General features: G+C 44.0%; 1 protein-coding gene across 1 annotated transcript in view; it reads right to left on the reverse strand.

Moving 5' to 3' along the window:
* Positions 1–15,201, reverse strand: part of LOC111872165 — a gene marked incomplete at its 3' end in the record, with an annotated part of 196,244 nt that extends 181,043 nt beyond the window's left edge. Inside the window, exon 1 of the mRNA XM_033754557.1 lies at positions 15,089–15,201. The remainder of the gene's footprint in view (positions 1–15,088) is intronic.
* Between the last annotated feature and the right edge of the window lie 588 nt (positions 15,202–15,789).

Consider the following 15,789-nt stretch of genomic DNA (forward strand, 5'->3'; position numbering starts at 1 on the left):
GAAAATTATTTAATTAATTCCTGGTACTCATTTCTGTTAGAGGCTGAGTCGACCCCAGGGCCATAGTGCGGCTAAGAATTAGGTATATTGAAAAAAATTCAATGACTTCATCGGGACTTGAACCCGCGACCTTCCGGCTTGTAGCATAGTGCCTCAACCAACTACAAATCATTAAATATTCAGTTACAGCTCTCTTTCTATTCCTGGAACTGCTGTAGGAAAAATTATTTCAGATGGATAATTTCTGTAGACTTTTATAGTGGTTACTACCCTGTCCTAACATATGTAATATTGTTCATCCAAAATAATTGCTTTTCTGGGCTATATTCTTTTCTCCCTTAGTTTATTTATTTAAAGTATGATGGGGCCCATTACAACTTTCATGATACTTTCTTTCATTTCTCAGAGAGCCGGCGCCCTGAAATCATGCTCCAGGTGTCCAGCGTGGTCAGGTGACAACGGTGGCCATGCTGCAGCCCTTCTGTACAGAACAGGGCTGAAGCCTGTCGCCCGCAACAAGGCCATTCTGCTAATACTATTACACGAATATAAACGCCTGATACGATTTCAGCGATGTTACTTCAATGTAATCTCTTGCATCGTGGATGAATGAATGTTTACTTACGGACAAAATAAATTTCTAAAAAGGTATCTAGGTCAACGTGATCAGTAACACCAACAGCAAAGTTGATCTGTGAAGTTAAAACCACATTTTTAGTGATTCATTTTACACCCCCCCCCCAATTCTACAATAAAAATCTAGAAATTCTAGTGGATTCTAAACGCTGAAGTCAATTTAGTACCGCAGGAGGGGGATCTTATATTTGATGCATTAACAGACGGCCGATGTGACACGCTCGGCACAGTGTCCGAAGAGGACTTGCTCCAACGTCGTCACGCTATGAAATTTATAACATCTTATTTTGATGTATGGGGCCCGTTTATACTAGCTAACCACCTGCCCAAAAGAACTCTTGCCATACCAGACATTGCGATGGAAATATTTAAATTATACAAGCAGAACAAATGGGGACCTCGAACTCTTCAGTGTCTATCGATGTCAGACAATCTTATGCGCGGAACAAACCTACACTGATCTTGCACATGTTTCGACTGGTTTACTTTACAAACGTATCCTTATTTTCTTCAGTTACTCCAATCTAACGCTGCTCTATCTTCGGTTTATCCATAGTCATGATGCGCTGTAACCCTGTCTCATTCTTGGGACAATTAAAGAGACGATTTTTGCAATCCGCCTTCCTACCAGACCGGACATAATACACGTAAATACCCGTCAAATAATAAAACTGCACGCATACCAACAGGCCTCCAAGCAGGGAAACTGTAGCCCTATGTCCGCAAAAACGCCATGACATAACATTATGATTGTAACAACCTACCTTAATAGGTCATATTATATGTAGAGTTCTTAATTATATTTTAATTATGTGACTTAACTCGTTTCAAATCTTTATGTTATTGTATCTCGTTTTATATTATTATATTATGGTATATTGTCGAAAATCCAACACTGCACTGAATTATACAGTATGCAATTCAATAGCTTAAGAACATGTTAATTGCGTATTTGCCTGATGATGGTTTTCTAAAAAGCCGAAACATGTAGCAAAATACTGTTAAACATAAACTGTTTTGTTGTTGTGTTGTGATGAATTTTAATAAAGACATTTATAATCAAAATATTAGTACAGCCGTTTGTCCTTACGAAATGTTGTCCATCTGCCCTGTTACTCCTCCCTCCTTAAGTCCAATATTCCGCCCACCCCCCACAAAAAGTAACTAAAAAGTAGGGGTATCCCTGTTAACAGGGCGTGAGGGCCCATAGGGTTGTGAGATGTTGAAGTTCCCACATTATCTAGACAATCGGCTCACAGATGGCGGTAAGGTTCTCAGCCTTACGCGCCGGCCGCCCTTTAACCCCAAGAACATTCCTGGTACTCATTTCTGTTAGAGGCTGAGTCGACCCCAGGGCCATAGTGCGGCTGGAAGGATTAGGTCAACTGAAAAAAGAATCCAATGACCTCATCGGAACCCACAGACCCACTCTGTTCTAAAATACCCTCAGTCTATGGGAGATCTGAGGTTTGCGAGGCAAGAACTGTGAAGATTACTGTCTTCTGGCATATGACGCCGTGTAGTGTGGTAGAAATGTTGATATATATCTACCAGACTACACGGCGTCATAGCCCTTAAGACGGTAATCTTTACCCTGAATCCATGCTTTTTTTTCTGTGCGGGATAAAAATCAACTTTTACACCAACACAGAACAAGGGTGGGAAATGAGAGTTCTCTTCACGTATTTACATATTTTACGTTTACAGGCGGGAGACTGGGTGGTTACCGGTATGCTTCGAATTTAAATATGCGTAATTGCTTCGTAAATGAAATTCTGAACTGTTACTGCAGTTTGCAAATATTTGCAGATACACGCATGAGCATGAACAAGATGATGTCATAGGAATCGTAATCCTAAAATATGGACTGTAAAAAGGTAAAGTTGTCCCAGCAATTAATTAATTTATCACTACGACATGGACGCATATGGGGGGAGTGAAGATATTGCTCCAGCATTCTTGACCTTGGCACTAGACGCAGGTGAGTGGTCAGCTCCACGCCCCGGCCGCTTTATCTGCGGGGAAATAACCCCCTGTACCCTTTGGATAAGAAGATGCGTGGGGCCCAGAGCCGGTCTGGACGCCGGAATTCGAAGTCCGACAGTCCAGCCTGTAGCCCACAGCTACACCGATGAAAAGCACGTAAATAAAAACGTGTAGCATATTGAACGGCGAGCGGCCAAACAGAAGTCATGTTAAATTCAGCCATCACGCGCTTGCACGCAGAAGCGTGTCCATCGTCGGCTCTGATACGAGTTTATTTGGAAGCCATTAGTTCCTAGAAGCACACTCAACGTCATTAATCTCCAAGTTTATTTTATTTACACTGAAGAAATATTAGTTTAAAGCCCACAACAACAAGCACGCAATTTACGTACTTAAAAACAGCTGACGATATGTCAAGATCAAGTCATCAGGACGCCGCACAGAAGCTAAATCAATTATTTGTCTCTTGAGACGGTATGATGACGACGTCAGCTTATTTGACCAGACCTGACTGAAGTGGCATCACAGAACGCTCACAGATTATTTCAGTGAACTCAGCGTTAACGAAAACTAGAGATTTCATAAGCAGAGTTTGTGCTAAACCGCACTCACAGTACGTGTTTTACGTCTCAAGAACAATATTACGTTTCAGTCTCCTGAAAAATGAAAATTTTAAAACGTTTAACTTCGATTCCACAGTGTGCACGAGGCAACACAGAGAAAAACCGGCCCCAGTGCTACTTGTCCGCACCAAATCCCACACGACCTGACCTGGGATCGAACCCGTTCCACCGTCATACATGAGAAAGTGATATATTGAGTCCTCCTTTACCTCCATAGCATTGTGCATCTTCTGACCTGGGATCGAACCCGGGCTACCGTCATACATGAGGAAGTACGTGATATATTGAGCCCTCCTTTACCTAGATAGCATTGTGCATCTTCTGACCTGGGATCGAACCCGAGCTACCGTCATACATGAGGAAGTTAGTAATATATTGAGTCCTCCTTTACCTCCACAGCATGGTGCATCTTCTGACCTGGGATCGAACCCGGACCACCGTCATACATGAGGAAGTAAGTGATATATTGAGTCCTCCTCTACCTGCATAGCATGGTGCATCTTTAGTTTGGCGAAGGAAGAGACGGCTTCTAGATACGGAGGGAAGCTGAGGGCAGACAAGTTGCGCTCCTCCAGCCATGGTGCTGGGTGGGGAGCTAAGGAACCCTCGCTACAAGACGGTGTGATCTTGTGAATACTGTAATGAACCTCCGCTTACAAAAAGGCTGCGCGGATTTCTTCGGCAGCTGAGGCTATGTAGGGAGAGTACATCAAATCAGGCCAGGATCGCTCCCATGTCCTTTCTAATTCATTATTCACTACAATCCAATCATTCGACGCCGAATATTCTGGGTGCTCGATAGCGTCTTTACATGAACTCCAGATAATGAATTCAGTGCCATACTGTGCTTCTTGGGTTTCCTTCTGTGTTTATTTGTACTTGGAATTACGTATTCTCGTTAATTTCTCGTTTATTGTGATACACGTATTTAAGAATAATCTCTCGCCCTCCCCGCTAGAATGTTTACAGAACTAACACGTAGGACTGCCCACTGCAAACAAACATCTTCAGCCGGCGCCTCCAGCGGGAGTTCACAGGGCCAGTGGGATAGACAGACGAGAATAATCAATCGTTGCAACTGGAACGTTTCAGAGTTAATGAAGATAAATATATTATCCACGCGTCAGAGCTCCCTAACATTTGCACACGGCTGTCTTGAAACAAATGAAGCAAGTGTGTTCGCGCAGGACAGATGCGGCACTGTCCCGAAACAGCTGACTAATGCGCGAAGCGACGTCTTCGCCGAAGCATCTTGTAGCAATCTTGATTTCAAGAAGACCAGCAAGTTGCACGTCATATATTTCGGCCTGGTGGCACGTGGTAAGAATTAGACTCATTACCACTACAACAAGCATCACTCTTCTGTAAGTCGGTTATTTAACGGTGATTCATCATCTCAAGGCCGTACAGCGCCGATGACAGGTCGACTAATGAGTATGGGACCAGCTGGTGGAATTCACAGGAGAAGTCGAAGTACTAGGAGAAAATCCGTCCCAGGAACGCGTCCACCACAAATCCCACTTGACCAGACCCGGGCTCGAACCCGAGGCCCCGCGGTGGGAAACCAGAGACTAACCGCTTGAGCTATGGCGCGGCCTTAGCTATCCCTGTAACAGGCCGTGAAGGCCCATAGGGTTCTGAGACGTTGATCCTCTCACATTTTCTAGACAATCGGCTCACAGATGGCGGTGAGGTTGTCAGCCTTACGCGCCGGTCGCTCTTTACCCCCAGGAAGATTCCTGGTACTCATTTCTGTTAGAGGATCAATCGACCCCAAGGCCATAGTGCGGCTGGAAGGATTAGAATTAAAAAAATCCAATGACCTCGTCGGGAATCGAACACGCGACATTCAGGGTTATAGCATAGTGCCTCAACTAACTACGCCACCATGTGCCCCAAGGAGATTCTCGGTTCGAAGTGCGGCCGGGACGCCGTGTATGCTGAACTGGGGTATTCCCTGGTTCTCCTCAGTCCCTCCAGGCAAATTCTAGGATAGTACCTCGATTAGGCCACTTCAATATCCTTGAATGATCACGTCATTAGGCGCTGTATACAGGGGTACACTAACAGCGGCACGAGGTGGGTCTTCCACGGCTTATTTAACGCCAACTTCTCAGTATTTAGATTATACAGCATCGAAAGGTAAGACAGATGAATGGAAACGGATTGGGAAGGAAGCGGTTGTGGCCTAAAACGAGATAATATCCCGGAATTTCCCTGGAGGCACTGATGAAAACAAAGAAAACCCTGTCAGGATAGCCAGTGTCCCTACCGAGATTAGAACCGACCATATCCCGAATACATGTCTGGTGCGTAACCCGACTGTTTTGGTGTGACGTAAAATAAGACATGACAAAAAAAAAGAGAGAGAAGTCAACCGAAGTTACGACAGTTGTTGAATTGCCTGTATCTGTAACATTTATCTTTCCCTAATATATGACTCTCTCTCCAAACTTCCTGTATTGCACGGAGATAAATAAACTACATCCATATACACCCCATAAAAATGTACCGGAAACAGTTCTTATCAATATTAACAACATACCCTCTCCTTTACCAAATTCCATACCCTTCATTCCAAAAGCCAATCAACCCCGCTACTGTTCCAGTCAATAGTATAACACACATACATAGTCACGCAGAGTGCGCGACCCGCGAGCGATGTTCAAGTGTTTTGTTTACAAACGTTGGGTGACCTCTGGGCCGAATTACAAGGAAACTTCCGGTCCATCGGGTTCAGCACTGTTCAGTTCTTCACGGCTCCATGCTCTGAATCTCAATTTGCGTCATTCATAATGAACTGAATCTGACAATTCGTTTTACAGTGTACACATAGCAAGGACTCTCTACATTTCAACACACTCTCTAACCCGTTCTTCGTCCGGTATATTACTACTTTTCTTGAAAATACCATAACGTGTACTAGCAAAAAAAAAAAACTAGCGTAATGTCCGTTGAAAATTCAACGGAAAATCTCATATGTTACATGTCCTTTCCTACTATTAACGTCCTTTGTTATCCAGCGTATTCTTTTCCGATCCCACACTTTATCGAATGGTGCGTCGAGGCCGGCATTAAACGCCACTTCCTAAGAAAGACAAGCATGAACTTTTCAGTCGTAAACCATCTCCTTTATACAGTATTAAACACCACATATCGAAACCAAAATATTATCGATACTCACAGAATGGATTCGATACATTGAAATAAAAGACTGCTTGTTCGGACGTGATCTACTACTTTCATGCAAAGTGTTCATGTTTCATAATTCGTTTCTATGGTAACTCAAAATTGCCTAATTTCACAGCTATCATCTCACCGTTATATAAAAACAAAACTAACTCCGTGTCATGTAGTCCGCAATAGAACTATACCGACCGAGCGACCGCCGCTTGTTGGCGAAGATAGTGCCAACTTTTGTGGATAGAGGGTGTCGCGTGGTCAGCGCATCGGATCCCCACAGCCGTTAATCTCGATTTTCTCACAGTTACATAATTTTGTTTAAACATATAGAAAGAAAAAGTGACTGAAAAGTGTCAGCTGCTAAGATTTCACATGTTGTAATCCGATATGTCGCCTGTTTATTTCTCGTTACGTGCTTCACTTACTCTCCAACCCAAAATATGTGGGCAGTACGTACTTCCGAAACGTCAGTGTACTACTTCCGGACATCATGGCGTCATATCCCAGATGACACTACCGTTTATAATGACAGATGTGAGGGCCTCAAACTCAACACAGTTATGCTCTATGGGGAGCATACACTACATGACTTACAGCCTTCCTTTCTTGCCTGAAGATGGAGGTCATGTCTCCGAAACGTCCATGAACTTCTATCGGGCTACATCCCAGAAGTTAATACTCTTCACAAAGATTTGTGTTGGGTATTGAAAAAAACTCCGTTGCTTGAGTCCACAAGCGAACTATACCGACCGGGCGACCGCCGCTTGTCGGCGAAATTTAGTGCCAAATTTAGCGGATAGTGTGTGTCGCGTGGTCAGCGCAGCGAATCCCCACGGTCATTAATTTCGGTTTTCTAGACCGGTGCCGCTATTTTCTTGAGACAGCTCCTCAATTATCCTCACTAGGCTGAGTGGACCCCGTTCTAGCCCCATTACATCTCAGAAAATGTGGTAGCGCCGGAAATCGAATCCAGGACCTCGGGATCTGTAGCCAGGAACTCTTAAGAGCACAGAAGCGGTCGGGTATTAGTTTCCAATAATGTTTTGCTCGCAGAAGGCGCTACGAGTTTTCCCTTCGTCTCTCTGCAGACTCAATATCGTGTGTCGAGGATGCTGGTTACAGCAAAAGTTACGTTGCCATAGACTGATCTGTTGGGAATCGTGATTCACGGCTACCGCAACCCTGCCAATGTCTGAAAGCACTCAGTTGTGTAATGGGTCGTGGACATTCAATATCCGACATTCCGTTTATTTGGCCACGACAAAGACGAAAACACACACGCACGCACTCTCTCTCTCTGTTCCTAGTATCCACATTAGCGAGTCGTTCTCAAACAGTAATCTGCAGACAGGTCGCGAAACTTGGGCGAGCGAACTTTCCCTTGTCCAGACACAGCCTCCTATCCAATGGACACCAGAGGTAAAGCGGCACAGGCGTGAAGCTGACTACTCACCTCCATCCAGGTACATTTGTACCAGTGCTTAATTACTTCTGCACTACGTATGGGTGAGTGGAGATATATCTCCACTCACCAATCTTGACTTCGGCACTAGATAGGCGTCATCAGCTTCACGCCCCTGCCGCTTTATTCAGGGGAAAAAAAACCCGGTACCCACTGGATAGGAAGCGGGGTAGGCCCCAGAGCCGGGCTGAACACAATAGAGTAGAGAAAAGTCTTGCACTGTCGAGAATCGAACCCGAGTCGTCCAGCTCGTAGTCCGTCGCTATATTCTGACCACTCGACAACAGAAACGGTCCAGTAACAATAATAATCGTCCTCTTAAGCTTCACAGGAAATTTGATGGATATAAACTCATAAAATCATAAAGATTAAACGGTCTATTTGTGGAGCAAATAATGTCCTACATCGTCGCCGAGCAACATATGTCTGATAAGGGATACGATGAATATAAACCGTAGCATACATCACACGACAGTCATAAAACGGGCAGGCTGTGTGACGTGAACAGAGAACTCAACTTCGGTTACCTGATAACGGGGGGGAATGAAATATGGGCCTACAAATATCGCAGTCTCCATTCATTCCCATCGCAAGTACAATCCTGGCTCTAGAGAGAGCGCCTCTGAACTTAAATCCACTTGGCCTTTATCAGTCTCTACTCGGCAACGGCCTCACTAAACCGAACACATCAGATCAAGTTGTAAACGATTCAGATTAAATGTTTCGGAACTGTCCCATCTCAATCTACCTGGGTGGCAGAAAGTTCCTCCGAAACGTCAAAATCTACCAGACTACACGGCCATCAGAACCTCAAATGTCACACTGTTAAAGTCACGCTGTAATATTGTGGTGTGTCGCCTAAAAGCCGGACTATATGACGTCCATCGCTGCGCAACGGCTGCAATGGGAACGCATACTTCAGCGGCAACGAATACGTCGAAAGACTACCTAAGAAACTGCCTAGACCAGCGGTTCTCAACGTTTATGAGACCGCGGCCCAGTAAGTTCTTTCTTTATAAGACGAGGGCCCAGTCCCAACAAATTTACTCGTAAATACATTTCCAGTTGTGTTAAAATTCATGCATTAAGCTAACCATAAAATATTTATTCATGAAAAATGCTTAGAAAATGAAAAAAAAAACAAATTCCAGAGGAGCCTCTCGCGGCCCAGTATAATTGATGCCAGGGCCCACTACTGGACCGCGGACCAGCGGTTGAGTAGCACTGGCCTAGACAACAGAGACAAAATTGTTGGATTTCCACAGCAACGAATAGACGCGCTAACGAATATTCTATCTAACATACGAAACAGAACACTTCGACATGGTGTTCTCTCAGCGGTACGTGAAGAACTACTTAAGCGGGTAGAAGACAAGGCGCAGAACAGTTCAGGCCCGACGAAAGATAAGCGACGAAACAAGAGCAAAGACAACTCCACAGAGAATAGCGGTGCAAGAGTATACCCGTTGCAGAGGAAACGCAGAGAGACGAAGGACTAATCAGGTCGCTTCGTCCGAAAGGGCGTTATTTGAGAGTGATTGTAATTGTGAGTGTAAACGAGTAATTCTCCAATAAACAGCGTCGTCTAAAGCCGCAACCCATTAATTATCTGTCGCGTTACCAGGATGCGTGGCAATATAACGTAACTCTCAATTTTATTTAGAACGTACCTGGCTCGAATCTCAACAGGAACTCCTTTTATCGTGACTGGCACTTACTACGACTTTAGGCCGCGCCATAGCTCAAGCGGTTCGTCGCTGGCTTCCCACCGCGGCGGCCCGGGTCAAGTGAGATTTGTGGTGGACAAAGTGGCGCTGGGACAGGATTTCTGCGAGTACTTCGGTTTCCCTTGCCAATCTCCATTCCACCAACTGCTCCACGATCACCCTCACCTATCACCGGGGTATATACTACGACTTTCGAGGGTCTTCCGGTTGAGCTACCGACATCCATCCTGCTCCTCGTTTATTATCTTTCTCCTTCTTACACACGTATTTCAGATGCCCTCAGCAGTCGCTACAGCACCTGAATTATTTTTTTTTCATAGGGTGAGACTGAGTACACTTCGTACTGAGGCCAAACCAGCCCCAGATGATGGTGATGGTGGTGATGATGACTGGTGCAATCGGTGGAATGTGAATTGGCAGGGGAAACCGAAGTACTCGAAGATAACCTGCCCCAGTGCCATTTTGTCCACCAAAAAAACCCACATAACCTGACCCGGGCCGCCGCGATGGAAGCCGTGACTGTCCACCTAAGCTATGGCGCAGCCACCATAACTCCACAAAGCTGAGTCATTTTTGAGAAGCCTGCAGTCGCCCAGCTGCGAAAGAACTTCCCAACATTTTATGTAATCTTGAAGTTCATTACCGTGCTCACAAGAGCCTTCCACTGGTACCAAGACGGATCAATCCAGAACACACCACCACATCCTAGTTCTCTAAGATACATTTTAATATTATCCTTTGATTCATAACTATGTCTTCCTAGTGGTCTCTCCTTATGACTTCGCCGCCAAAACCCTGTATGTATTCCTCTTCTCCCCAATGCGAGCTACATGCCCTACCCATCTCATCCTCCTTGACTTTATCATTGTAATTGCACTGGACGAAGAGAAAAAATTAAGTAGCTCCTCAATATGACATTTTATCTTTCCTTATATTAATGGTGTGAGCGCGGGAAGCTGAAAAATCTCCACTGTTAGAAGGCGTTACCAGGCAACGACTAGTGAAGACACTGCAGTCTGAAGAAAACTTAGCGTGTAGGGATTTGTAAAGTGTGGCAATCAGCGATAGCGCTGTAATTGTTTGTAGTTCCAATTGGTGTGTATAAGTGGTCAATAAATCCATTTAGCAATCCCTACCCCGTCTACAGTCAGTCTAAATAGCGACAATATCTTCATGATTTCCTCGGGAGAAAAAGATTCCAAGAGATTCAAAGACTCGTAAACTACATCTACTGCACTAATAGCAGTACGTCATATCTCGGGAAGAGAAGCTCTGTGTAAGCAAGTTTGAATTTCCCGGCAGTGTATGAACTCCGTGGCTTGAGCGACCGTCGCTCGTCGGCGAAGTTAGTGCAAACTTTTGCGGACAGAGGGTATCGCGTGGTCAGCACAACGAATCCCCACGGCCGTTACTTTCGGTTTTCCTAGACCGGAGCCGCTATTTCCTTGAAATATTTCCTCAATTATCCTCATGAGGCTGAGTGGACCCCGTTGCAGACCCACTACTTCTCAGAAAATCTGGTAGCGCCGGGAATCGAATCCAGGACCGCTGTATGTGTAGGCAGGAACTCTGACCACTAGACCACACAGGCGGTCCCATCGGACGTATACTGAAATATAATGTAATAACTTTATTATGACGTAACAGTCTACGTCACTAACTGCTAATGACGCACCTTCGTTCCCAAAGTAGATGGAGTACAGTCTAAATATTCTCCTTCTTACGAAAATGTAAATGAGTTATAATTTATCTTCCTTGAATACTTTTCGGCACAGATGTTATAAAAGGAAGAACTGGTTTATCTGTCAATGACCCGATATAATGACACCCAAAGAGGACGCTCCAATGACAATCAAATGCATGGTCTTGTTCCCGCAAGATATTTCATAATGAAAGGAAACACATTCCTTGGATAAACTGGAATCTTCCTACTCCTAGCCACAAACAATATATCCTTCCCACACAAAAAGAACATTCGAGATCTCGTACGTAGACAGGAATGATCTAACAAGGGTATCGTATTAGATCTGTGTGTGTGCACGTGCGTGCGTGTCGTGCAGAGTGCAATGACGTGAAAGCAAACCTAGATCACTGGTTTCCACCCGAGTTTATGACCCAAGACCAGTGTTACGACTACTCACAAAAATCTTTGGTCTATCTGCTTTATGCTGGCTTCTTACTGTGCTTACTTTTCTATCCTGAAGATGGAGGCAGTATGTTCCACCGAAACATGGGTAAATTTCTATCGGACTACACGACGTTATATTCAGAACACTGCAGTAAGTAAAATGGCTCTGTAGTATCGTAAGTTCTTTTGGCGGTGATTATGAAGTTTTCCGCCTTCTTTCCTTGCTTGGCTTATTTTTCTACCCTGAAGATGGAGGCAGTATGTTCCTCCGATACGTTAACAACTTATAGCAGATTATATGGCAGAATATCAAAGATTAAAGCTCTTCGTAAACATCAGATGAATTTTTCGGTTTTAAACCTTTTAAAGAACACTGGTTGCTATACTTACCACCTGCATCATACTAAAACTTCGCATATTACAAGTACAATGTCTCTCGTGTACCGTATGGTTCTCACAATCAACACCGAAGGTAAAAATGTAAGGTTGTCCCGGTGCTTAACTAATTAACAACTACGCCATGAAGACGTATGGGGGAGTGGATGTATACATCCACATTTTCTTGACCTCGACACTAGTTGGAGGTGAGTGGTCAGCTTCAGGCCCTGTCCGCTTTACCCCCGCAGAAAGAGCCCCAGCTACCCATTGAATAGGACGCCGGGTGGGACCAAGAACCGATCCGGACGACGTGGAGAAGAGAAACTTCTTGACCCTGCCGGTACTCGAACTCCGACCCCTCAGTCCCTCCAAACACATGCTGGGATAATACCTTAAATTGGACTACGGTCGCTTCCTTCCACACCCCTTCCCAGTTCACTGCACACTACCGTCCAATTCAACGCCATACGCTGAGTTACTAACAGAGTCGATAACTAAAAGGGAAAGTTCTTCCTGTGCTTAATTAGTTAAGAACTATGCCATGAAGATATATGGGGAGTGGAGGTATATCTCCGTGTATTCTTTACCTCTGTACTAGATGGAGTTGAGTGGTAGCTTCACGCCCCGGTCGCTTTACCACCCGTCGAAAGAACCCCCCCAACCACTTGGGATACCAATTGCATAGGAGGCTGTGTGGAATCCAGAGGCGGTCTGGATGCTATGGAGAAGAGAAAAATCTTTCCACTGCTGGGATTCGAACCACGGCCGTCCATCCCGTACCTCGTTGCTACAGCGACTGAGGCTGTTAAATAAACTACAAATATAAATAACTTACTTACTTAAGTAAAAAAGTAAAGGTATCCTTGTAACAGGCCGTGGAGGCCCATAGGGTTGTGAGACGTTGAGGTTCCCACATTTTCTAGACAATCGGCTCATAGATGGCGGCAAGGTTGTCAGCCTTACGCGCCGGCCGCCCATACCCCCAAGAATATTCCTGGTATTCATTTCTGTTAGAAGCTAAGTCGACCCCAGGGCCATAGTGCGGCTGGAAGGATTATGTAAATTGAAGAAAAAATCCACCTTATCGGGACTCGATCTCGCGACCTTCGGCTTGTAGCATAGTGCCTCAACCAACTACGCTACCGCCTGCCCCCCTTACTTATTTACTCGTATAAATAAAATACAGAGAATTAACTTACGATACTACGAGTCTAAATCTGTTAGACTACTCTGACACGAGAGCAATGCCACACAAGGCCTACCCACGCTGGCAACATAAAACAACCGATGCCCCAAACAGGATTCGACTCCCTATCCTAGAATTTGAGCGGTCAAAGACATATGAACTTGTAACTTACACGGCCAACGTGATCGACAAAAAGTATTACTAACCAACCAACCAACCTTTATATATTGCCCTATGGTGACGGCCTTCTGGAGGTACTGCACAGTCACCGGTGCTGATCCAACGCGTGTACAGCTCCTGAACTCGCTGTTCTTGTTGTTTCGGTTCCTCCTATTCCTCCTCTTGTTGTTGTTGTTGTTGTTGTTGTTGTTAAAATGAATCCCGCCTTCTTTGTCGTTAAAACACTAGTAACATCAGAGACCACGAAAACACGCACAATTTCACGTGAAGAATGTGAAGTTGTATACAAATGTGTCACTACTGCGGAATGCAATGTCCTCTACTTTCAAAAAGCTCGAGACAGAGAACGCCTCAAAGATTACGTCACCATAAAATACAGACACGAGCTAGAAGTATTATATTAACATCTTCGAAGAACATCACCCCTCCCCCCCAAAAAAAACTTTTCCCCTCCTTGTTCTGATGACCTGAGATTCTGTACTTAAGCCTTCATTCTGTAACAACACGCAATCACGCAACTATATTATTTACACCGGTAACACACAAGACAACAGTCATGTCAACTGACGTAAGCCACACGAAATAATTACTTTACATATTATTAAATGTGAAATAACCCGTCACTGTTAGAAAGTTCACCACCAGAAAGTTGCGAACTTCAAAAAAGAAGTTGCTTTTAATTCCTTTATGTCACACGCAACTTAACTTACATTTAAACTTTGACTAAGAGATCATTTTTATGTAAATGTGACATACAGAAAATGCTTTGGTAACAGTATTAATATGAGCTGAACTCATCTGACTGCTTAACACACGTCAAGAATGTTTTGATTCCTTCAGATACGGCGAACAGGGCGACTGAAGCGACACGATACGCTAAATGTCTCATTCAAAACATTTCAATGACAAATGAACACTGATGAGGCAGAATGAAATGGAAGTCTTCCAACTACGAGTTATAAACATGCGTAATCACGCGAATCGATAGAAAATTTCTACTGCAACCCTGTAAATTTAATGAAAATCTCACCACCCGCGTAATAAATGGGCTATAAACACACAGTTATGTCATACATTGATGCCTAAAAATCGTTTTATTTTAAAATATTCAATTTATGTAACTTTTCAAAATATATTTAAATAAATAGCACGCTAACATATCTGGAAACAAATGTAAAAAAAAAAATCTAATTCATCAATAATATATAATTTCAAAGAATTATGTGTTTTAAATTTATGTTTGTCACGTTCGCTGTCTACGGTGACAACTGACGAAAAAGTAATTTGTCAAATGGGGTACAATTTGTACTATAAGCTACATTTGTCAAAGTCAACATAAAATTGTTCGAAGACCTACATGACACAGGAATACTAAATTGCTTCACCCTAATGGGTGCATCAGTTATATTTTATTTGTATGCTAAATACGTGTTCCTTTCTATTAAATCAATACAGACAATTCTTATATAAATTTAGTACATGAATTAGGCGTAATAATTTAAAATTCAACTAAGCAACACGTTTCGCTAGCATTGTGTGCGGTTTTAAGTTGTTACATAACACTGGTTATTACCGAAGATTTGAAGCGATATTACGTACAGCTGTTGTGTTCCTCCCTCGGGAATAAACTCTGTAGATGCCAGTCGGCCGCGTGGCTGCGCGCGGCGCATGCCCCGATCAGTTCTAGTCGCGCAACACACTCAAACCACAACTACCCACACCGACAGCCTCGCTCGCACTGACGGAAGATGCTTAGCCCGTATGAAACTTCGCCCGAAGCACGTACCGTCAAATGTTCTGAACGCGGTAGTTTCAGCCTTCGAACGTACCAGAAACGAAACGGTTTTTGAACAACGCTTTCTAAACTAAAAATAAAGTTGACATTCTGTGTTAAACTTCAGGTTGTCAAAGCGGTCACTTTGAAAGCACTGTCTTCTGTGATGTGATGCCGTGTACTCTGGTAGTTCATCGAAGTTTCGACAGAACATATTATTTCCATCTTCAGGAGCGATAAGTAAGCCAAGCAAACACTCAGTAAGCGGCAATTAGAGCTCTGCTGCTGGTCGCTTGCTTGGCTTACTCTAATTATGGAGGCAATATGTTCCTCCGAAATGTCAGTGAACTTCTACCGGATTATACGGAGTCACATCTCAGAAGAAGGTCTGGCTCACTTAGTTACGGTTCAACACATTTATAATAATATACAATGCTCGCCATCTCGTTTTGAGTTTGTGTTTGTTCCTCTCAAAATTTTGCACTTTCTTCCCCAGCCCAACCAGCTTATACTGACTCCATGGGGC

Source organism: Cryptotermes secundus, unplaced genomic scaffold, assembly GCF_002891405.2.
Source record: "Cryptotermes secundus unplaced genomic scaffold, Csec_1.0 scaffold581, whole genome shotgun sequence".
Taxonomy (NCBI): domain Eukaryota; kingdom Metazoa; phylum Arthropoda; class Insecta; order Blattodea; family Kalotermitidae; genus Cryptotermes; species Cryptotermes secundus.